Source organism: Epinephelus moara, chromosome 10, assembly GCF_006386435.1.
Source record: "Epinephelus moara isolate mb chromosome 10, YSFRI_EMoa_1.0, whole genome shotgun sequence".
Taxonomy (NCBI): domain Eukaryota; kingdom Metazoa; phylum Chordata; class Actinopteri; order Perciformes; family Serranidae; genus Epinephelus; species Epinephelus moara.
Window position 1 is genome coordinate 21,301,672 of NC_065515.1, and position 24,893 is coordinate 21,326,564.

The 24,893-nt window shown below is 43.0% G+C and overlaps 1 long non-coding RNA gene across 1 annotated transcript; it reads right to left on the reverse strand.

The window, feature by feature from the left end:
• Positions 1-24,766, reverse strand: LOC126396672 (uncharacterized). Its single transcript, XR_007570588.1, has 3 exons — positions 24,467-24,766; positions 12,549-12,664; positions 1-388 (listed from the first exon to the last, which is right to left on the reverse strand). It is a non-coding gene; the product is annotated as an uncharacterized LOC126396672 (long non-coding RNA).
• Positions 24,767-24,893: the final 127 nt, after the last annotated feature.

Consider the following 24,893-nt stretch of genomic DNA (forward strand, 5'->3'; position numbering starts at 1 on the left):
TTTGATTGAAAGACGTTCTTTTCATTGTTTATTTACCAGCACCGAGAAACTACTTTTCAGAAGTTAAATGACTGAATTTAGCTAATTTATTTTATATTCTTATTTTATTTATTTAATTACTGAATTTAGAGCACTTTGGAATCCAAGTAGTCAATTTGTCTTTAAATTACTCAGAGGAGAAAATAGCAGTGGATAATGAGTTTGTTTTCTCACATTCACACTATTATTGTCCCCCTAACTCGGTGGTCTCTGATTCTTACCGTAACAGGCATGTGTGTGTGTTTGTGTGTGTATATGTGTGTGTGTGGCAGGGTGGTGTAGACCGCAGACAGACTCTAGGTGCCGTTGTACGTGTGTCTGTGAATGCGTGCCTCCTTCATGTCTGGACCTGGACAGAAAACAAACAGAGAAGAGAAGAAAGCAGAGGATAAATTCAGGTGTTGTTTGGTAAACCATGTTATTAAAATGTCATATATACACATAGACACACACACACACTCACACTGTGATGTGTACATATATTATTCAACAGCACCGACTGATGTGTGTAACAGTATTAGCTGGAGTAAGTCTGCACTTTCATGTCATATGTACAGCAAGCCCACTCACAACCCCAGTTCCTATTTACAGTCTGGGTGGTCTCGAGACACAATGACAAGCAGCCGCCGTGTGTGTACGTTAACACATGATTCATCTTGAAAAAAAGAAAAGTTTTGACGTAGGCTAGGTGGTTAGACGAAAAAATACTGTGACACCTCGAGAACATGAGCCCCGCTAAAACAAACATGTAAAATCAGCCTTTGAAGCCACTTTGTAAAATCAAATCTGGATAAAACATGCGAGAGATTATGTCTCTTCTAATACAGCTAAAATGTCACTTACGTGCTTTTATGTGATGCCCCAAACACAATAAAGAATTTCAGGATAATGACAGCACTGACTGTAAAGTATTATATAGAGCAGGGTGTCTGACAAGCCCACAGCACGATGAGGCTGGGAGTGATGTGCACTTAGACAGAATGAGCTATCAAAAAGAATTTAAAGTTGACCAGATGGTATTCAACTAAACCGACACATGATTTACTTTGTCTGAAATAATATGTTCAAAACACAAGTAGCAATGTGACAAACATGTATTCAACTTTTCAATGACACATCAAAATAAAAGAACAATAAAAAGGACGTAACATGGTCAACATGTATAAAGTCTGTCTGTTGTTTAAAAGGCTAACATTGTGTGCTCCCTGCCAAAATGCTTGTCTAAAAAGAAGCTAAAAAGCAAATGAGAGCTGCAACTAACGACTTTTTTCTTGGCTAATCAATAAACCGCTTTAAAAAATGTCAGAAAATAATGAAAATGGAAGTCACAATTTTCTAAACCCAAGTTTACATATTCAAATTGCTGCTTAAAAATGGTTGCAGATTAATTTTCTGTGAATTGACCGACCAACTATCTCTGGCATATTTTACAGTTAACATAATTTAGAGTAAAACAGCATCAGGAAAGCATACATGCCCCATATGTGGACACTGTATGACATTATGAGACAATAAATAAATAAAAATATGCACTTATTATCACGATCACTAGTAGTAGTAGTAGTATTGAGTCACATGACGGTTTTGCCATCATGGTTGTTCTCTGCATCCCCCAATGTTTTCTCTGATTCGAGTGCCATTTGGTCTCCCATTGTGACTAATAATGAGTCACGCTGTGTACTCTGAAAGCTGTGGGTTCATTTGTAGTCAATAAGCACATTAAAGTTCCTGTGGAAGACATATTCATCTGTGTTTTTTTTAAAACTACTTTGGCCGCGCTAATGATTTCTTTGAGCACCCTGCCGTTTGTAGTTTTTAAGAAGTCCCTCAAGAGTCCTTTTTACTTTGCTTCAAGAACCTTTTGGTCATTGGCACACGCGCAGGCGAGTGGTCATAGTTAGATGTGGCATGTACAAGTGCTTCTTACTAAAGATATCTACAAGTCTAAATGTGCTGTGTTTGAGCATGCATGCATGCATGTCCTAACCAGTTCCATTTTTGGTTTGTGTAAACACTGTAAACAGTGGCGTTCTGAAGCTTAAATGTGATCCAGGACCGGACTGTCTAAGGCCAACTTCAAACTTGACATGTTATTATGTGTGGTAGTAATATTTTATGCTCACATCAGTCTCCTTTTTTTCTTTCATTTCACATGCACTGAGTCCCATGTATTATTTAAGGCAGTCTAGACACAGCTCTAATGAAAGCCACGCTAGAAAAATAACGCCACAGCTGTAATAAATGGTGCTGAAAATTCCGAGAAATTATATGTGCAATCTGAAAAACCTAGGTGCAAAACGAAAACACACACAAGAAAGAAAAGTCTCACCAAAAGGTTATTGAAAGGTGGCTTGCTAACACAGCCTTGCGAGTGAAATGTAGTTCCTCTGAATTCCTCTCAGCCGGATCTACATTCATACAGAAAAGAACAATGATTGACCTTGGCCAGTTGAAAAATTGCCTCAATTGTTCATACTTCACTTTGATGTTAAATACAGTGAAACAGGGCCGCACAGGAAAGCTGCTCGCCACAGCTGAAGGAGAAATTAAACCTTTTATGCGGCTAAGAACTACCCCCTTGCTTCGCTTTTTAAAGTTCCAACTCTGTTCGATTGCCTGCCTCTGCCAGAATATACATGCAATTTACTATTTCTGTCTTGCAGAGGTAACGTATCCGTCAGCTACTACTCTTTTCTGTGTTCCTTCCTACAATCACTATGTTTCTTTAAACCACCTCCTGCATCATTTCTCTCCCACCTCTCCATCTCTCTCTCTCATTGTTTCTGCTCTCCCCTGCTCCCATCCCTTTCTCTCTTTCTCTGCTCCAGTAAGCAGACTTGCAGAGACCAGGGAGGGCACCTCAGTCATTAAGGTCCCGGCACGGCGTCACCAATTTATACTCTCATTAACAGATCCATGTGCTGCTCAGTACATTAAAAAAAAAAAACAACAACCCGGGACCACCCACGTGTTTAGGCCCCCTCAAAACAAAACGCAACAATAAAAGATCTGTGTTCTCTCTGCCGGCTAAATGAGCCAATTCACGCGAACGGAAAAAAAGAAGTTGCAAATTAACGGACGTTTGAGGGCTCCATGGTACACGGGGTGTTTATGTGTTAACGAGAAAATGTCATTAATCGGGAGGGAGTGCTGGAAGAGCCCTTGTTGTGGGACTGACTGGCCTTGCAGTTTTTTGTTCTTTTTCCATAAAATAAAGGAAGTCTTGTAAAAATTACAGTTTGTTTCCAAATGTGTCAGAAAATAAAGTGTGTGTAAAACATTCCTCTCTTGGTTAGCATGAGAGTTTTCAAACTGTGCAGTGGTTATCAGGAGAATGACTGAAGTTGTGCAACACTGACGCCTTATTTCAAGAGACACAGGTGACATTTTCTGTCTCTGCTACAGTGCTGCGGGGTCAAGCAAATAAACCTAGCTAGGAGTTATCAGTGGACACCTCCCTTGCAATTTGAGGCCAGTTTTGGTTCTGCGTGGCTGAAAGGGCAAAGAACACAAAACAGTTAAGTTAAGAGTTCCACTTCCACTGGGCCACCCATGGTTGAAATGTAAGATACTGGGTAGAGTAAGAGATGTCTGCTGTCTACGGAAAAAATCCTGCAATTACAGTTTTTTTTCCTGCAAGTTTTGTCTCGGGTTCTTTGAGCTAAATCAGTTCACATAGAAAACTATCTTGAAGAGTAGAGAAGCACTTACGGTCTTTGTGGTAACCTTATACGTGTAGCCCTTTTTTTTTGGGATCAGATGGCTTCAGTTCAATACTGAAATAAAGATCAGCATCAAACTGTAAGATGGCTTCCAGATAAAAGTTTGTCAAATGTTGCTAAAGTTGACTCTGACGACACTGACTCAGTTGTTTTTTGTGAAGGAATAATCTGTAAGTGTACCTCTATGAATGTCAGGTACGTCTACCCACTGCTTTGATCACTTTGGATTTTTTTTTTATGTGCAAAAAAACGACGTACCAGACGAGGAAACAAGTGACATGGCTGTTTGCATTTCTTTACCTTTTATGTCTGAGCATACTATATACACCAATCTTTGTCCTTTGTCAGAATATGTCTGAGTTCTTACCATATTGCGCCTGTTTGTAATAAAACTAGCACAGGCATGTAGAGCTAGACCACCCAGAGCAGTTACCCAAACACCCTCCTTGCTCACAAAAAAAAGAAAAGAAAAGTCACTAGTCTTAATTATATCCATCCTCTGGGCGTGTCTTTCTGCCCAAAACAGACATCTGAGCCACCCCCCCCCACCAACAGGCCACAAACCTCACCGAGGCCTTATGGAAAGAACTTTTTGGTGAACACATTGACCTTAGATGGAAATAAACCTATTCAGCGCTGTGAGGAGTTATTTTCACCGAGGTTACAAAGGCAATCTGATTTCATATTGTTTATTGTTGGATTATCTCCTCCTGTACCCTGTAGGTTTGTAAATGATCCCACACATAAAAAGTTCCCGCAGAGGGTTCTTTTGATAACAAAATCTGCAGGATGTCAAAATCAAGTGGGTGAATTGGTTACCATATCAAAAGAAGTTGGGATGAAATACCAATATAATATCAAAACCTGCACAGAGCCAGCCACTTAGATGAAAGAGAGGGAAAGAGACAAGACAACGCGTGTATGTGTGTGTGTGTGTGTGTGTGTGTGTGTGTGTGTGTGTGCACACGCCCATACGTTGTAATAAGGAGGCGTCGGCTCCAGGGAGGAGGTTGTTGTGACTGCACTCTTCTTTTTCATGATCTATAATTTTCAAACTGGCAGTGTGAGGGGGCAACCGAGTGGTGTCCACAATAGAGAGGCATAAAGACATAGAGAGAAAGAGGGAGCGTCTACACAGGCAGGACCCCAGTGGCTATCTGCCAGACAAATCCTCCCTGGGCTTTGATCCTCTGCCCACTTCTCTCTCTGCGGTTTTTGTTTTCAGGCAAACAACTGTGATGTTTAGCCGAAGTGCAACGAGATTCCAAGGCCCCCAAAAAATGCAGGACTCTTTAAAAATCTGCTGCTGCAAATGAAACCAAAACAAAGGAACACTAGCACGAAAGAGCTAATTTAAGATGGACGAGGCTAAAAATAAACAAAATGGTCATCACTGCTGTCCGGTCCTTCCTTCCTAATCTTTTCAATATGCTATCCACCAAGGATCAAGGGGTTAATCTGCTTCTGTTGTATTTTAGCGGAGATGCTATCGAAGGCCATTTGTTCCAAGCAGCGAGGCTAATGACCCTCAGCCGACGCTTGCCGTTTGGCCAGGAAGAGCAAGGGAAGGTAAGTAACCTCATATATTCTCGGGGACTGAGCTAATGAGAGGGAATGGGAATACGAGCTACGGTCCATCATCTACTTAGGACCTAGACAGCAGTGCTGTCGTCCTCCCCTGAGTGTAAACACACACACACTCACACACACACACACACACGCATAGACAAACCCTAATAGGAAACCCAACCATCCTCTTCTTCTTGCACCTAATTTTACTCCTGTCCTGTTAAGTAAATGTACTATGGGTAGCGTTTTATCATCAATAAGTCAATACCACATTAATTCTGAGACATTGGTATTATTACTGTAAACAAGGAGTTCTATCATCCAGACAGCTGGCAGCTTCCTTTGACCTTTTAACTGCAATTGTGAAGATTTTGTCAGTGTGCTGGTATGCTTTACTGCATGCAGCATTACAAAGATGCCATTCCTCCAGCGCAAAACAAAGAAAGTGAAATAAATGCATTAAAACACAAGAGTAAAGGCCATCAGTCCTCTGGACAATGGCTGCACTTATATAATGCAATTTCATGGAAATAAAACACCATTAATCTAATTTATATATGACTAATGTTTAAAAAATGCAACACACAACACTTCTGGAAATGAGTTTTTCCTTTTGTGTCCAAACATAATGATTCTTCATCATAAATGACCAATGGAGGTATGTATAATAATAAATTTTAGGCGTTCTTATCTTTAGTTTGTTGTAGCAACAGTTAAGGTTGCAGCCCTACATGGAGAAACACGCATGCATACATGGAAGACGTATAGCTGAGTGGGGATAGCTGCGGCCATGTAAGGCTGAGTGAATTCTGCTGTGATGGGAAAGCAGCAGGGGGTCCACTCCTCTGCCTTTATTCGATTCAAGTCGGGCCTGGCTGCCTCTTTCACTCCTCTGGCACGCACATGGATATTTATGCGTGTATGTGAAAAAAAGAGAATGGGTACAGGAATAAGTACCCCACTGCACTCTGTGTATATGTGTGTATATAAGTGTGTTTGTGTGTGTGTCGGTAATACCTCCAATGGCAGACTAATGATAGGTCTTATCGACACCCAGCAGTGAATGCAGGCCTTTGTCTCCTCTCGGGACGCATTATGGAAAGCTTAGGGGGCTGCCTTTGACTCCTTTTCATTCTCTCACCCACTGATAAAACCCAGCACAAAAAAGGCAACTGTTATACAGCTCCTGTAGCGTGGCAAGTTGAGGCACAATACACCCCTGTGCCCCTGCCATCAAAATAAGCAAAAGTTAGGCGCGCGGCTCATGAACTCAGCATAAGTCACTGACAAAAGATAAAAATTAATACCGGAATTTACATTTTGGAAAACAAAATCACAATGGCTGAAATTACCATTCATTTTGAATATGCAGCACATAGGGTGACTGGATGGAGAGGGAAAACCACAAGATGCGTGGGCTTCACAAATACAGCGACAATGACAGTAGGCCGTTAATGATTCCAAATTACACGATTACAATATACAATTTAAAGGTCCAGTGTGTAGGATTTAGGGAAATGTATTGGTGAAAATGGAATATAATATGTTTCTCCTAGTGTATAATCACCTGAAAATAAGAATCGTCATGTTATCACCTTCAAATGAGCAGTTTATATCTACGTAGAGTGTGCCAGGGATGACGTTTTTCTGTAGGCTGACGCAGACGTTAGCATCACCCTGGTTCTCTCGTCAAAAAGCCTATGGGATTTTTCCTTCGGATTTTGGATTACTGCAGAAAATAAGCTCTGTGGTAAAAGAAGTCTAGGACACATTTTGCACAAATGAACACCACTTTCTTGATTTATGAAGCCTAATGCAATCGCAAGAAGTAAAATGCTGACGTTAGGCTATAAAACAAACTACCCCGCTGGTCTTATTTAGCCACTTGTTAGCAAGCACCATTTTTATGACACATAAAAGCAAACCATGAAAGTCTTTAAGTTTGTGTTGCATTGGAAAAACTCTCATTTTTAACGTGAAACTGCTTTACCCAGTGTTTTTACTGGTTTTAAACCATCAGGTCCATTTGGTCCAGTGGAAGAGACCTCTGTGGATAATTCGGCTCCCAGAAAAAATCTCAGGAACGTCTGATTCTTAAATTATCAGAGAAAAAAGGTGAGCACACAGTAGTAAATGCTAGGCTAGCCGGCCATTTGCGACAAGCCTAACAGTGTAGAAGAAACACTGATTTGTAATGCAAAACTGTTTTAGTCATTGTTTTAATCACCTGATCCATTTGCTTTGGAGAGAAGGAGACCTCTGTGGGAAATTCGGCTCCCACTAACAACATCCCAAACATTTAACACCGAAGGAATCCTAACCAGGAATTCACAATTGGCACATATGAAAAGTTACTGCTGGTTGCAATCTGCAATCCTCACCGCTAGATGCTACTAAATCCTACACACTGCTCCTTTCAACACACATTAGTAGAGGCTATATGGCATTTTTGTTGTCATTTCAATCTGTTTGAGCATTTCAGTCATGTCATCAAGTATTAAAAGATAGAGGAGGATTGCTCTTTCATCTGTGAGACATTTAATTCTACCATTCTGCCCACAGACATATTATATCTGTAGACATCTGGTAAGCCGAAATCTAAAATATCTGGATGTAGTTAAAAGCTTTTATTTTGGCAAGGACTGTTTTTATCTTCTATCTTTTATGATTCATGGTCCCAAACATTTCATAACACTGTCACAGTTCTCAAATTGATGTTGTCTCATTTCGAAACAAGTACTGATATTTATGGCTTTTCCATTCAAATACGTCTGCAGGTACGTGGGGAATAGTTTAGAATGAGTGTGTGCCTTTCAGCCCGGCTCCACGTTGCTTTTCTCTGCCTCTGAAGGCTCTGTTAGTTACTGTGCTTATTTGAGGGTTAGAGGTTGGGGCAGGGTCCCTTAGACAAGCAGTTTATGAAATGAAAATGTTTTCCTTTCCAATGATGGCAAGCGTTACTTTTCACGTTTTTAAGAGTTCAGCATACAGCTCCTTGGGGAAGCGTAGACATTTCTACAGTCGTTTCCTGCTGAGTCAATAAAACTCTCTCTAACTGTGTTCTTTCTCAGCCTTATTTTCAAGTGGTTATTGTCAGAAATGGCACATGAGTACATTATATTTTTACTCCTCGTTCCATGTCTTTGGATTTTTCTTCTTATTCCACTTTCTGACTCTACATTCACCTTTTCTTCCGGCCAGATAACTCTAAGGGGATCATTAACGTACAGAACTTTCCCCTCTCTTTCCTTTTCTCTCTTTGCTTTTCATTCTCTTTGTATTCTCTTTTTCGACTTCAATCTACAACAAAAGAACAATACAGAATATTCAAACACAGACCTTCCTTGAATTGCCCTCGTAGCAATCCAAAAGAAAGCCCCCCAAGGCCAAGCAGAGAGGATTTAGAGGCCTCATTTAGTAGGCAGGTAGAATCAAGACTCCCCCCATCCCATCCCATCCCATCCCTCGCAGCAATTAGATAGAGGCCAGGAAGTGCAGTATTTTATGACCTTATAAAGACATTAGAGGCATCGCTCTATTGGCCCTCACCCCCCCACTTCTCTATTTACCAGTTCTACAGTAACTCTCCCCTTTTTGGTCTTCTCTCATGGATAATTCTCTCATGCTCACTTTGAAATCTTCTCCACCGACCATCTCTTTCCCTTTCTTGTTGATTCCTACTCTCTCTGAAATCTTGTCTACCCACCACTGCCTTTCTCTGTTTTAATTTTTCTATCTCTGCCCCCTCATGCCCATCAATCTTTCACTCATCCATCCATCCATCCATCCATCCAGTCATTTTGAAACTGCTGTGGCTTCAAACTCAATAAAAGCTCTCATTCTAATCTTTAATCCTCTAGTGGTTGGTGGGTGTCTTTGCTGAGGGGGAAAAGGCTTTGATAGAGGAGCACTCTGTTGTTCTGTGCTTTCCTTTGTGCGGACACAAATGTTACCATTTTCGACACTTGTCCATCAGGCTTTTATGCCCGTTCCCCAGCTAGAGTATGTCCCCCCCGTCCCTCCCCACCATTGTAAACCATCGTCCATCATTTGCCGGTTATTTTGCGTGAGCGTGAAACTGACAATTACTCGCTCTGTCCCCCAGTCCTGCAGTGAATCAATATGAGTTGACGGAGTGACTCATTTGCCTGTCATTTCCCCATATGCGTTTTTTGAAATATGAAACCGTGTGACACATTGTGGCTTCAGCCTTGCAGCCCCGCCTCGGTATACACAAACGGACACCAAAAGAGAGCCACGGCGCTTCTTGAGTCCTGCAGCTTTTAAAGCCAGCTTAGACAGACTCGGCTGCTCCTGAAAGACCTTCTTCCACCGGAGCAGAGGGCAGACACACTTGAGAGGAAGAAGGGCTAAGAAGAAAGAGCAGTGGCATGTCTGGATACTTGCTTACAACATCCTCCACCTTTTTCCTTTCTTTCTTCCCCAGACTATGCTTGCATCATTTGACCAGTTCCAAAAACAATGGGGTTGTGTGTAGCTGTACAACTTGTGACTCCACTAATCCCTGTTGGTTGATATATAGCACATCCATCAAAAGAATGATGAAAGGAGAAGAAGAAGGCCTTTCTTCCTCAAACAAGTTCAAAACCCACTTCTATTTAAAAACAGCTTTGTCTTGTCCAAATGGGGTGATTTGGACAGAGATTTTTTAAACGTGGGGAATTCCAATAATTAACATGGATTATTTTTGGCATTGCACAATCCCTTAGAGGATCGTCCCCTGCTCTTTTAAATCATTTCTCTGTGCCCCCACAACCCTCCTAATATCTTTCATCATCGTCTCCTGTCTTTTAAAATGACGGGATGACTATTTTTTTGTGGTGGACGTTAGAATGATTGGGCCAAGCAACAGCAGCGTGAGCACCGAAAGAGAAATAACTGAAGGGAGTTGAGAAAATGTGAGAAAAGACAGATGATTGCATGGCTCGGGCAGATTGAAAATAAGTAAGTGAGAGTGAGAGACATGAAACACTAGAAAAGAGAATTGAGTTGGACTGGACGGGGGTGATATGAAATGAGTTGAGCTGAACTGAAATAAGCTGAATTGAATTTGTTCTGTCTTCTGCAGAATGTCATTGTGAGGTACAGTTCATAGTGTAAGTATTTCTCACAGAGGGAAAAAGAGAGTGATGGAGGAGGACATTTGTACTGACAGGGCACGTTAGCAAGACAGTAAGTATCATGTCCTGTATTAGAAGAGTCACGGGTTCTTTTCCACCCTTTTTTAGGGTTTCTGGAAAAGTATCTTGAACATTGAACCCTTAATACTAATTTGTGCATTTCCACTGTGCCCTTTGCCATATCATGGTAGTATTTTAACAAGGGCTGGGCAATATATCAATATTGTATTGATATTGTGATGAGAGACTAGATATTGTCTTAGATTGTGGATATCGTAATATCGCGAGTGTCGTCTTTTTACCTGGTTTTAAAGGCTGCATTATCCACATTACTGATGATTATTTATCAAAAATCTCACTTTGGAAATATTCTGTGAAAGCACCAATAATCAACCCCACAATATTGTCGCAATATCAATATCGAGGTATTTGGTGAAAAAATATTGTTGTATTTGATTCACTTTGTATCACCCAGCTCTAATTTTAACCTACATACAATTCAGGGAAGCTTAAACATTTGGTGGTCCAACTAAAGAAGGAAGAGGAGGATAAAAGAAACTAAAGAAACCTTTAGAAAGTCAGCTTTCATAATTATGAATATATGAAGTAGGTTTGGCCCTCTCATGAAGTGCATTGGATCTTCTAGGACTTAAAGTAACAGAACCTGGACTGGGAAAAAAAGCTTCACCAAAAAAATTCCCACCATTGCTATTGTAACCTCTGGGTGGAGGGTTTAGGTTGAAGAGAGTCTCATCAGAAGGGAGGATGACAAGAACTGAGAAAAACAACATTTTCTTTTCCTCACACTGCCTCTCCTCTTTAACCATCCCCCTATCTGTGTATGGTGGCAGCCATTCTGGCCATGCCTGCATGGTAGAAAATGATTTACTGCTGCTTTCAGCCTCACACAGAGAGAGTGAGAAGATTACTCTCTGAGAGACTGCTCGCTTTGGGAAGCGCTGAAACACAGTTGAAACAATAAGGTGGCTCTTTTCCCAGTTTCACTCCTGTGTTTTGCCTTTGGGCTATGCTGTTCTCCAAGGGTTTTTTTATTTTTACTCCCTGCATCCCTGAAATGTTGGGACTTTAAAAGTGTGATGGATGCTGGAAAATCCTCACAACATGAAATGGATTCTCTGTTTTCTGACACACATATAAAAAAAAACGTGATAGCACAGGTGGGGACTGAATGTGGTAACGACTGGGATGTGGGTTTAACAAGAACAATACTCCATCTGCATGTGGCAAAAGAGCGTTCCTCTCCCACGTACTGTTTAATTCAAATATAGGCTAGCTAAAAAGGTAACCCCACCACCAAAATTCGTTCATATTAGAGACATGCTATCAAAAACTACATGTTTTCATATTTTCATGTTTTTGACAATCTAATACAGCAGATAATTTAAAGGTTAGAGGGCCCAGGACAGCTCCCTTGGTGTCAGCGCCCCTGCTGATGAAGATATTTCCATATTGTAATCCTTTTTTTCTTACTTTCTTTTGTATAACTAATCAGCATTCATGACCAAACACAAATGTTTAGTGCTTTTCTTAGATTTTCCATTGATTTAAATTGTTTAATTTGTAATTGTTTCCGTAAACTGCCTATTTAATATTAAAAGAAACGAAATAAAGTTCCTGATAAATTCTGAATTTGCAACTAAATCTAATGTCAGACTGTTACAGGAGACCTAATCATATAAATCATTAAGTATATCAACATACAGAGAGATGAGTATTGCTTTTGGTTTCTTCTTTAGTGCAGATAAATTAATTTAAATGGAAAACAGATAAAGAGGAAACAGAGATGAAGACAATAGAGATGTTGAGGATGCAGCAGGTGACTCAACCAAGATGGTTGTTCATCGCTGGGCAGCTGTTGCTCCCCGCGTGGGACACACATGAAAACAAACACGGACGCGCACTCAAACACAGAACAAAATCACACATGCATGCAAACAACAAACCCACCCCAGGTACACAGCTGACTCAGGCAATCAGGTGGAAGGGCAACAGAGGACACACACATACACACACACACACACAATGTATAACCCGAGGGCAAACCGAGCTCTCTTACCTCTCTTTCATCGCTCTTGTGTTTTCCTCGTTTGCTCTTCTGCTTCCCGTGCTTCCCTCTGTGGTCAAGGCTAACGCTGCTAGCGCCCCTTTTGTTTCTTCTTCTTATGCCAGCTCCTTTCATGGACAAGGAAAAAGACAGAAAGGGGAAACAAACCATTAAGAAACTGTTTGGATTGGAGATATCTCTACCAGCACCACACATGAAGGAGAATAAATATATATATAATACTCCATTCATACAGTTAGGCCTTGTGGGATTCCAGTTATTGCCTCTAAAATTCTGTTATCTTTCAAAACAGTTTCTTACTCGGTGTGTAATAAGGAATGTATGAACAAGATGGGCGCTTAGATTACAAATCGATGCGGTTCATGAAAGAAGAATGTGTTACATGACCTTTGAGAGTCAGGATATATCTTGTTATGTTGTGCTGGGTAACTGTTTTTAAAGCATACAGTTGAAAATCTGAGCAATGCTGAGCAACAACAACCAGCGCTGTATTTGCAGAGTGGAGCAAGCTTGCTCAATGTAAGGAGGAATGAGGTTCAAGTTGGGGTCAGGGAGCACTGACTAGCAACCAGTGGCAAAAAGGAGCCATAGAATTATAACTATTACGCTGCTATATGGCTGTGTGATTGCCATTTACAGTTTGCATACCTGCGCTGGCTTGTTACTGTGTCTGTTTCATCGTTGGGTTTTTTGTTTGTGGAGACTAAGTTGACGTGTAATTGTGCTTGAATGATTTTATCATGGCCATACTGCTTCGTAAACTGACGGGGTCTGTGTGTACGTGTGTGTAGGTGGTGTCTTACAGTACACTGATGAAATTGCTAACAGCTGTGACAGCAGCCGTCGCACACACACACACACACACACACACACACACACACACACACACATACACGCTTTGCGCCCATCTCATTTGTAGCATACAGCTGCACAGATAAAGCACGAGGGTTAAGCAAATATTGTACAATGGCAAGGAAACAATGAACCATCCCCGTCCCTCCCCTATCTCTCACACTCACTCACTCACACCAACTGCAGCGTTGCGTGAGTGTGGCAACTGTGTGTGTGTGTGTGTGTGTGTCTGGGTGCGTGTGAAAAAATGACTGGCACTGCTTGTCCTCTTTATTACTGTGAACAGAACAGACACCCCTGCTCCCCTCCCATTCATTTTAATCTCTATTCTTAATGATAAACCTCCTCAGTCACACTCTCGCTCCGTCTGTACCCCTCCACCCACCCACCCGCACCCCTCCAGCCTGGTGTCGACCCTCCGCAAAACCCCAGCGAGGCAGCAACAGTGCTCCTTTGTTTGCCCCCCCCCACCTCCTCTCTTCTTGCCCCCTCGCCCTGCCCCGGACGATGCTGGTTGGCGGGGACGGAGGCATGCCTCGACAGGAACGCCGGAGGAGAGGTAGGGAGGGAACGACTGATGGAGGGTGGGAGGGAGGGAGGGATAGGAGAGAAGTATGTAGGTGGAGGGTGTGGGGGTCACTTTGGGGAAAGAGTTTCATTTTTTCAGTCATTCTTCCTCTCCTCTCTTTCATTTCTGCACTTTTCTGTCCATTCAGCATTACATGAGAGGGGCTTCTCAGAGTGTGTTTGTGGGGAGGAGGTACTGTAGGTGGGGTTTGGAGGGACTACACCCTCAGTGAACCCGCCGACTTCAGTTGACTGAGAGTCGAAGAAAATCATTTGCAGAGGACTATTTCTGGTTTGGACTGGGGAGCTAATTTTAAACACCAAAGTAAAGATGGAGAAGAGAGGGGAAAAAAAAACTCTGACTCCTGATTTTTATTTTGGCTCTGAGAGAACAAACACTTAAAACAAAGAAAAGCTCTATTCCTTGGCTTTTACATTTACATGGCTCAGAAATAATGTGCGTGATATTCCAAACAGGCGATTTGTAAAAATAGCCTCTAAGTACACAACCTTTAATTTCTCATTTATGCAAAGAAAATACTGGACCTGCCCATTGAGGTTAGTCAAGACATAATTTTAGCTGTTTCGTTCTGGTACCACTGCTACCGCGGCAAACCCAGTACCCTAATAGCATAAATACTGCTCTTGTAATGGTGCCTGGGGCATGTCTCATTTGGAAGTGAGGGAGACAGTGCAGTAGAGCAGCGCCTTTTCCCCTCAGCCAAAAACACACGTGTGCACGCGCACACACACAGACGCCGTGGCAGCTCCGAGGCAATCGGATCATTAACCCCAACTAATCTACAAACATTATGTTTATAGAAAACGTCTGTCCAGCTTAGGCGCACACACAGCCAAGCCATGCTAATTCATGCCGCGTGTGTGTGTACGTGTAAGTGTGATTGGGTGTCTTTGTAAGCTATGACATGATGTGTGTGTCAGCACTGCTGTGAGTGTCATGTCTCTCAGTATGCATGTGTGTACACTTGTGTGTCATGGCTGCCCGTGTCTACAGTGTCTGCTGTGACAGACAGAAAGAGCATGACAGAGACGGCGAAAAAAGTGTGCGAGGATGAGTGCTAATGTGTGTGCGCGGATGTGTGTGTGCGCCGTGGCTGCCAGTGATGCAGCACGCACAGCCTTGATCTAGACTCCTGCCTCTCTCGGACACCCCGCTGCGCCTGCTTCATCAATCAATAGGACAGATGAAGACAGACTCCTGCCGCGCTGCGAGGAAAAACGGTGACTTGCGTGCGCGAGTGTGTGTGCGTTTCTGCATGTAAGGAGGCTGAATGCCCTCGGGGAGAACGTGGCAGACATGATGCAAACCTTCAAGGCTTCCTGCCCACACAGAGATCATCCGCACTAGATTTGCTTTCTTGTACCACCAGAAAAAAAAAAAGCCAGACTCCATTTGATAGCTGATTTGCATAGACTGATATATTTACCAGTGTTTTAACCCTAACCTCCTACAACCTCTTCTTCGTCTCAAAAGATGTTACATGGAAAAGATGCTTCAGTGTGAGTAAAATTCAATTAAATTCCATCGTTTTCTCACCTTTTGAGGACTCTGGGGTTGTGGGAAGTGGTGCGACTAATTTTGGAAGCGTTTAATATCCGCTAAAATCACACCGAGATTGAAACTGCTTTGATACCACAACTATTCTTCCTTTCCTGCGATGTAATGCCGGGCTAAAAAAGAGCACCAAAGAACGCATTTCCGTTGGTCAGATGAGACTTTCACCCGGAATCCAGGAAAACTCAATTACACACACAACTGTAATTACTTACTCCCTCACCCCCAACACACACACACAAACAGCCCGTTGATGTGTCTATCTACACTGCTCAAAACCCCGGCTATAAAAAACATCTCAAGGGCTTATTCAAAAATCTTTATGAAAATGGTTTTAATATACCTTCAGGCACAGTCAAATGAAGTGGAAAATACTTAGAAGCTATAAAAAAAAAAAAAAGCCCTTCCACAAGCAGGCGAGGCAGATCAAGTGAACTTGTGATATTTTCATAGTTTGAAATATTTTCTGTCAATTAAAAAAGCCTGTGAGACTCTGAGCACAGCTGTACGAGAAACACCTAAAAACTGCCACTCATGAGAGCGTGTGAAGGCTAACGTGATCAAAAATAGCTTGTTGTGTGTCATCAAAACTGGGTGTATTTACTCATCTGCAAAATAGGAAGGTAGGCCCTTGGAGAACGCACATTGTAAGCAGTTGTATATTGAGACAAAGGGATGTGAAACGATTAGTCATTGCCGCGTACGTTTGTGAGTCAGAATTAGCAGCCGGTTCAGCTTGAGAAAAGTGGAGATTGAGAAAGTAGAGTGTTCCCATTGGTCACGATATGATTCAGGACACTAAGAGTTACACACTTTTGCATTTTTGCAAATCTTGCCAGAAACATGGTTGAGCTGGAGAGGCTTTGTCTCTATATGGATGTCATGTGGACGTGTGTGTGTGTGTGTGTGTGTGTTTCTATTCCTCATAAATGACTTACAGGAACTGCAGAGTATGCTACAGAAACATGTGGTTTCAAAATGCTTTACTGCATTTTATTCTCTCTAACTAGATATACTGGCATGCTGTTAACTGCATTGTATTTAAAGCCGATTTTGATACAAGTGTCCTCAAAGTGCCCCGAAATCAAGACCATAAATCAATTTCACGACTTCAAGCAAAGTAATTAACACTGAAATTGTGGACGTAACTGTGCAGAAATAGTAGGAAGCAAGATTTGGGTTTATTTTGTTACTGGGAAGGAGGAATGTGTGTCATTTCCTGGTGCTCCAAATGGCCAAGTGACTTGAATGCAAAGCCACAGAAGCCATTTCTCCCACAGCGCCTAAATCCTCCAGAGCTGTTATCAGCCATTGGGGAGGTTTTGCCTCCTCAGTATGCAGCAAGACCGTTTTGTTTGTTTTCAATGTAACTTGTGATATTTGGCTGGGGCTCAGTGCCCTCTTTGTTAGCCATTGTGTGGAGCTGAATGAATCTTTCTTCCAAATTTCATACAGAGATGCACTGTGTGAAACCATAGAAACACCTTTGAGACCATCAAACTCAATTCCAGACAATACAGGCACCAGGAGTGGGCCACTTTATTTTGATTTAAGGTAAATTCTACTTAGCTGTTAAACTTCTATGACACTGATCTTGTTTAATGGATATCAATTGTTTCAAGTGTTGTAAATACTGTTCCTCTTTTATCCTGCGTGTTTCAAGATGCTTTTCAACACCTCATTGTTCAAATTAGGGGAAAAAAGCTGTTAAAGACTTTGATGGATTTCTCACACTAGCAATTAGCAAAGATGCAAGCTGTGGCTGCAGAGCATTCTGCTTTATTGATGCCTATGTAGAGAAATGAGCATTGCTTCTTCTGTGGTGCATTTTTCTATGCATGACTGTGGAAAGTCAGATCAAAATGGCGGAGGTTTGATTCTGAGTGACTCATAACGGACTGTACACTCATAGATGAAATGTGCTTCGACCTGATAATATTCTGAGAATACCCTCATACTGCGACACATTTATGTCACACCAAGTCATCTGTGGAAATTTAAGAAATACATAATGTAGCTGCAGAGACAGTGAGTTTAATCTGTATTTACTTCCTCTTAGGATTGGAAAAAAGGCACAAAAGTGCTGCAATTACTACAAATATAAAACTATTGCAATGGTGTGTTTCAACCAGAAAAACCCAGACATGAAATCCTGTGTCAGTTCCTAACCCAAGATGCCCTGATTGCATAGGCACATTGTGTGATTTGACATTGTACCGACGCCTGACGCTCAGACAAAGGAGCCGGTGCAGGCCTCGAGGGGGCAGATGACAAACACTCCTAAACCATGGCCAGACATAATCCCCCCCCCCCCACCCCACCTCCCGCCAAACCCCACAACAAACGCACAGCGGAGGGGGACTTATTCAGAACATATTAGGGAGGTGAAGGAGGCCAGGCACTGAGGGACTCTCCCCACTTGGCTGTCCTAATCATCTGAGACAACCTCTCCAGAGGCAGACCCCCGCCCAATCCCCTTCCCGCCTACAAGCCCCACTCCACCCCCCAACGCATGACCCAGACACATCCAGGAGAGTTTACAAGGGCGGGCGGCCATGAAGTGGGGAAGCTGACCAAAATGAACAGCCCCCCCGGGAGCTGTTGTTTAATTGTCCATCTTCTTGGTCCAAATTAAACAAGCTCGAGCGCATTCAAGTATCAATACAGACACACACCCCTCCCACCATCGACACCCCACTTTTAACAGACTGGCACGTTCCATAGAGCATGCCATTGATGCAGAATGATGAGCGAGACCCCATTGTCTCGTTATATTGTCTTCAATTAGGCAGGAGATGATGGGAGACAATGAGAGAAGCATTTGTAATCATGAGCCTCCCAAACTCATGCTGGGAAACAGAACTTCATTATGCCCAATGGTCCCTCATCGACGATAAAACCCAGAATATGTGTGGTTCATCCTTAGGAAGTTTTCAAGCATAAATGGCTCGGAAAGAAGTGAGTCACCAGGAAATACTGTCGGGGGTTCTGAAACTGAAAACAACAACAGATATGGGGAGAGGCAATCTTCTTTTTTTGTCTGCACCACAAGTGAGAAATTACATACATCCTCTTATCACATGTCCTGTGCACTTACCTGAACTCTCATATGCAAGTTTTAAATGTCAGAATCCAAAGGGTTTTAGAAAAGAGACTTAGTTTCAAATTAGAAGAAAAAAATGGCAGTGATAATACTTTAAGAACAAGAAACTCAGTGCTTTTCTGAGCTAGTTTTTCAGGGATGAATTTACAGGAATAAAGCGTAGCCATGATGTCTTTTCATCTTCACCACATAAATGTTGTACAAGCTTAGCTCTGAGAACAGAAGCTCTGGCAGCGCTGGTGTCAGCTCAGAGCCATCTGTAGAAATTAGACTTCTTTAAGAAAGAGAAAGAAAAACTCGAGAGCGCATTATCTGCATTTACCTGGAGAGCGTTCAGCTGAGAAATGACTCTAACCCGACACCTCGCCAGCTTTGTAGCTCACCCCGTCATTTAAATCACGTTCCACCGTGGCTGTTGGGCTTTGATAAAACTATCCAACCGGACAAATACAGCTTTCATAAAATTGTGCAAATGATTTCTTTCAACTGGGATCGCGGCGGTATTGTTCCCCCATCCCTGACCCCCCCCCACCGCGTCTTTCCTCTCTCCTAACGGCACAAAGAGCTAATCTGAGACGAACACTCGCACCAGCTCTGACACATTGTCAAACCAAAACCGGGGTGATTTTATTTTCTTTAAATCATGTAAGTGAAGCATGAGGTAAAAGCCATCATCCATGGAGGACAACAGAGGGGTTAGAGAAATAGCTGCGTATTTTCTCCCCATACACGCTGCGGGGATTATATATTATGCTCCCTTTTACCCATCTATCCCTTCAGCTGTTCTTCCACATGTACAGTATCAGAGAGGGACCAGATAGATGCAGAAACGTTGTGGTTTCTCCCATTTGCAGATGGAATCAGTCTGCGACGGGTGCCAGTAGGAGGGATATCCGTCAAGTCGAGCAGCCCTGGGGCCGAACAACCTTTCCTGCAAGGCCCCGCTCCCTTATCTGATTCCAGCAGACGGGGCGAGATGATGGCCATGCCAGCCAGAGCCTTTGATTTTTTAAGTATATCCCTCTGCTTTCACACTGCTTTATTGATCGCCGACAGACCTCATTGTGTTCCTCTGCTAAAAGAGCGCTTCGAGAATGCTCTATTTGTAATGTGATCACCCAGATGAGGATGGCAGAGAGGTGGACGGACACTAATCCTCTTTTTGCCCCAGTATATAGCATCGGCTATGGTGATTCTTGTGGATGGCCCCTGTCAAGTTTCTCATCGCCTGAGGGTCAGATGGCTCCCCCTCTTTCTGACTTTTTTTTTTTTTGTATCGGAGGGGGTCGGGGTACAATCCACACTTGAGCATCACTTTGTATGTAGAACAATAGCTAAGGTTGGTGACCTAAAGTGGCAGTCAAATTCAACCTCCACTCATTTATTCACCCATTTGCAATGGGGTTAAACGAAATTAAACACGAAAGCAGTGTGGTCGATGCTTACTGTATTTCTACAGGACCTTTCAGCAGCATCGATTTCCAGTTCATTCATGATTGTTTTTGACCACAGGCTAAATGTTAAATGCGCCCATCGACCTCCGTGGACCTGACACATTCCTCTGTGTTGAACTGCACAAAGCAACAGTACAGAGTAGGAAGCATCTGCCTCGTCACTCCACCCAGATGGCAGCAGCAAGTATGTAAATTGGTTCATTAACCTTACAGTGCTTTAACCAGTGGGCCATGCAGAGGGCTCGTTCCATCCGGGTTTTCTTGAATTTTATTAACGCCCATTAATGGCATCGGGAAACTTTTTGCTAATGGCCTGAGGTGGTTCGCTGTGGTGTTATCAAACACTGTAGTAATTATACATGACATCCCTCTGATTAACACTCCTGTGATTATTGCACCATGTCAGATCATCTTTTTTTCCCCCCTTTAAAGACAGTCATCCATTTTCTCAGCGAGAACATAAGGAAGAAAAAAGAGAGGCCTTGTATTATCACAGCGCTCCCCCACCCCAACAAGCAGCCTTGGATCTTTAACCCCTGACAATAGAATGGCATGAAGAAAGCAGGGGGGGTAGAAATGTTCAGAGGATCTGCGTTTTCATACGGCGTTTCCCCCCCAGTGCTTACAGAGTGTGTGAAAAATTAGCTTGCAGTGTGTGTCTGGGTGCGAGCTGCCAGCAGTGAGGGCTTGCACCTGGAGCAGGGAGGAGCATGCGAAAGGGTCAAGGGTCACCTCGTGGGCTAAACAGGATTGGAGTTCTCCATCTTCCTAAGAAGGCCAGACGACCCCTGCGGCTGCATCGCACAACATGGGCCTTTCACACACCCCTTCCTTCCCTTTTTCCTTCTCTCCTTCCTCCCTCGTTCACCTCCTTTTCTTTTCTCCTTTGGAAAGGCGCAGTAATCCATAATCCACTCAACTATCAGCGGCTCAATTATCCCTCCCGTTCGCCCATTTTCTCCCCTCGGATGGAGATTCAAAAACAATTAACCTCTTCACGGCTGGGGACTTTTCCCAGGAAAGGGCACGGTGGTAATTGAATGACTCCGCCATTTACATTCCTGACCATGACTTCACTCCTTCACGCATAAATCTGGTTACCGTAAATCCTAATCTGTGGCTTTGTGATTGTCCAATGTCATTAACATGGATGTTGCATTATCACGCTATGAAGACAGTATTTTACTTCAAGCGGGATTTAGCAGGACAATTTGTTAATGTTTACATAACACCCTTCTGACCTACATAAACCATAATAGATTAACATCATTTGTACTCAAACATGTTGACAGATTAGAGAGTTAGAAAATGATGCCTTCACAAAACCCAAAAAATAACAATAACTCTCATGTCAGACTCAGTAGACGGTGCTATCCTGTAAACAAGTACAACTGGACTATTTCACACCAAGTGTCTATAAGCTATGGCGCATCCCCCCACATCCTCAGCCTTCAATAAAATGTTGTCTTCTCCCCCTTCGTTATGGAGGGGCCTCCTATTCATCTCCAGGTAGAAAGCCTCAAAGTGTAGGAGGGAAGAACAGCTTGTTGCACCCATTGAGCTTTTTATTACTTCCCCCTTCAAAGGCTAGTGGCAGAGGAAGAGACATCCTCAATCTCCTTGATGCCATGATACACAGAAAACACACAAAAACAAGTGGCGGGATTTCGGTTGAAGCTCTGTGCAAATTTCACCAACACTTGTTCTTCAAAGCATCATATCTGAGAAGATTACAAGGTTGCGGGTACAGAGAGAGCCCATTCCAGCTGTCAGGGGATAATCTTCTAACAAACAAGTTTATCAAAAATGGACATTGTTGACAAAAACAACTCCGAAATTATTAGGCCCGTCCGACTGGAAACAGGAAAACATCGCATGCAGCTGCACTTGTTCGGATTCTCATTGTGTTGTCAAGCGAAGATGCCAAACAAAGACTCCACTCCAACCAGCCATTTTCCATAAAGCAAGCTAGCTTCTTATCTAGCTAACCCAGCAGCAGCCAAATGATGTAATCCCTAACCAACACACATCGAGAAAACAAAGACATGTACTCATCAAACAGAATACACTCTTGAAAATGAATTTGTCTGTCAAAGAAATCCACGTATCGAAGCATTTTTTTTTTTATCATCTCCCATGTCTAATTAGCGTTTTCTCTTTCTTTTTGCTTGACTTCAGAAGCCACTTCGGCTTAAGCCCCAACTCAAAGACGCCCACCGTCAAGAGTCGAGGTGCGACAGACAGCGTCTGAGGGCCTCATTTAAAACCTACAGTAGAAAATGGAATCTTCCGAGCAGGAAATATATTTTAATCTTCAGTTTTGCAGCTCAAAAGATTCAACTCCCGTTCATTAATAATGGAATAATTACTGTAGTGACCCCATTTCTTTTGAATTCCGAGACTGAGCTTTAACGTCATCGTGCTGGAAAAACTTAAAACAGGAAAACATCAAGCTTCCGAACCTCCTGTATGCGCCACAGAAAAATTCTGAGCAGTGATATCGCACAATTAATGTAACAAAAAGTATCACCGCGTATAAACCCCAGCTAATTGAACAAAACAGAAAAAAAGAGATAACTAAAGGCACCATAGCCATAACTATATTCTCGCCAGAAAGAACAGCATAGCTGAAATCTCACTCTCTCACTCACTCACACACACACACACACACACACACACACACACACACACACACACACACACACAGAAGAAGTCTTTGATGTTTCCTCATGAGTGTGTGTATTGCAGCTGTGTGAGTCACCCACACTTCATCCAAGATCCATATAGACTACACAGTGGCAGCAATAGTAGCAGTAGCGATGAAACTACAACCCTTTACCACACACACAAACACACACACACACACACACACACAAACTCACAAACAACATAGCGTGTCTTGATTGTGGATGGAGAAAGGGGAAAGAGGCAGAGGCACGAGCAGCGCCAGCCAAGCACACACGAGGACAAAAAAAAAAAAAAAAGAGGAGAAGAAGAAAACCTCAAACAACTGGCTGTGCTCCAGACAGACTGGAACTTCTCTTGATCATTATGTCTAGCCTTCAGGTGTCTGGGGTCGGGCCGACTGTAGGTGGTAGTTAGGTTGAGGGTGGTGGGAGGATTGAGGGGGGTGAGTGTAGATAACACAGCAGCCAGACAAAGAGGGAATAAGAGGGCTGCCTACATACCACCAGCATCAAGGAGGGGAGGGTGGGAGGCGAGGGAGGGAGCAACGAGAAGAAAAAAGGAAGGTTATAAAAATTTCATTAGACAATCCTTTGCCGAAGTGACTTTCTGTATCGGTTTTCTTTTCTTTCTTTTTTTTTTTGTCATCTCCCCTCCCTTCTTGCTCCTCCAGAGCGCCGCCTCAGAGAATGGGGCAGACAGATTTTATAGGTCCTAATTAAAGCCATCTGAAGCCTTTCAAAACATCAAATGGCCCCGGTCCCCCGCTCTTTCCCTCTGATTGTGCAGAAATCACGGAAAATCAGAGGGCACCCATTTTTTTGCTTTGCCCCTGAAATGTACATGCATTTTGCAACAGCCCCCTTTCCTCCTCCCCTGACCCCGCTACCCCCTAATTTCCAATCAATAAAAAGGTTCAGTGAATGACATGACCTCATTGAGTGTCTGTCAAATCCACTGGAAATTGACATAAACGCTTGTTTGGGTGGAACAACTCCATTCTGGGGGAGGAAAAAACAAGTATTTCAGTTGTTAATGTGAGTCTGACCTGAGTCTAAACTTAAGGAAGGTTTTTTGTTTTTTTTATCATATCCTGCATTGGAAGTGTCACAAAAGGTTAGTGAAGATCCACCCCTATCCTGCCTGGCGGGTTGAAGTGAAGTGCAGCCCTGTTTTAGTGCGCTTCAAGTACTCCATTTTTTTTTCTCTCTCTCTCTCTCTCTCTCTCTCTCTCGCTCTTGTCCCCCCCTAATTGTCCTCATTGAGCCGTGTGGACCGGTTGCACAGCCTGCCTGGCTAGGGTCATCGGGTTTACCGTGTGCTTTCTATCTATATTTCATGCTATGGCGCTGCGCGCAGACAGCCACACATCCACAATGAGAAAAATTCACAGAGACGCACAAAGAATGTGGACAGCACAAAATGAACTTAGAGAGCAGTCAAGCAGCAAGTGAAGTCATATTAAAGCCTTTAAAGCATTTTAAAATGTTTAAATATAGATAAAAAGGACAGAAAGCATACGGTGCAAAAGTGACACATGCAGTCATAAATGTAAAACTGAAGTCGACTTGCGTAGAAGTAGAACCAGAAGATAGATATAACTACAAGTTTCCGGAATTGTAGCAATAAATAAGCGATTAGAGGAGGAAAATATTCAACGTCGCCTACTTACGATTCATTTCAATAACTTCTGGGCGTTATTGTCTCGCCCCTGCGCCTCTCCGCTCGTTTGGAGACGGAAAAAAGTCTGCTCCTCCGCCGAAGCGCGCTCATCCTCATCGCCGGGATGGTCATCTTCATCTGACGGCGATAAAGTTTGCATAAGATAACACCTGGTTAATTCTGCCGAGGACAGTGGACGTCCGATTCCGCCGGTGTCAGGTCTTCAGTGATGCCTGCACTCGCCGGGATTGAGCGCTGAGAGGAGAGGGAGCGCACAGAAAGGCGTCATGTGAGCAGGGGAGAGGTGCGCCATTGGCCAGCCGGGGATAAGTATAATAAGGCTGCTCTGTGCGCCATTGGCCCAGGACGGGAGCGGAGGCGCCTCCTCACTTGGCTGTGCGCAAGAATGTGAGTGCGGCTCACTGTTCATAATTTTC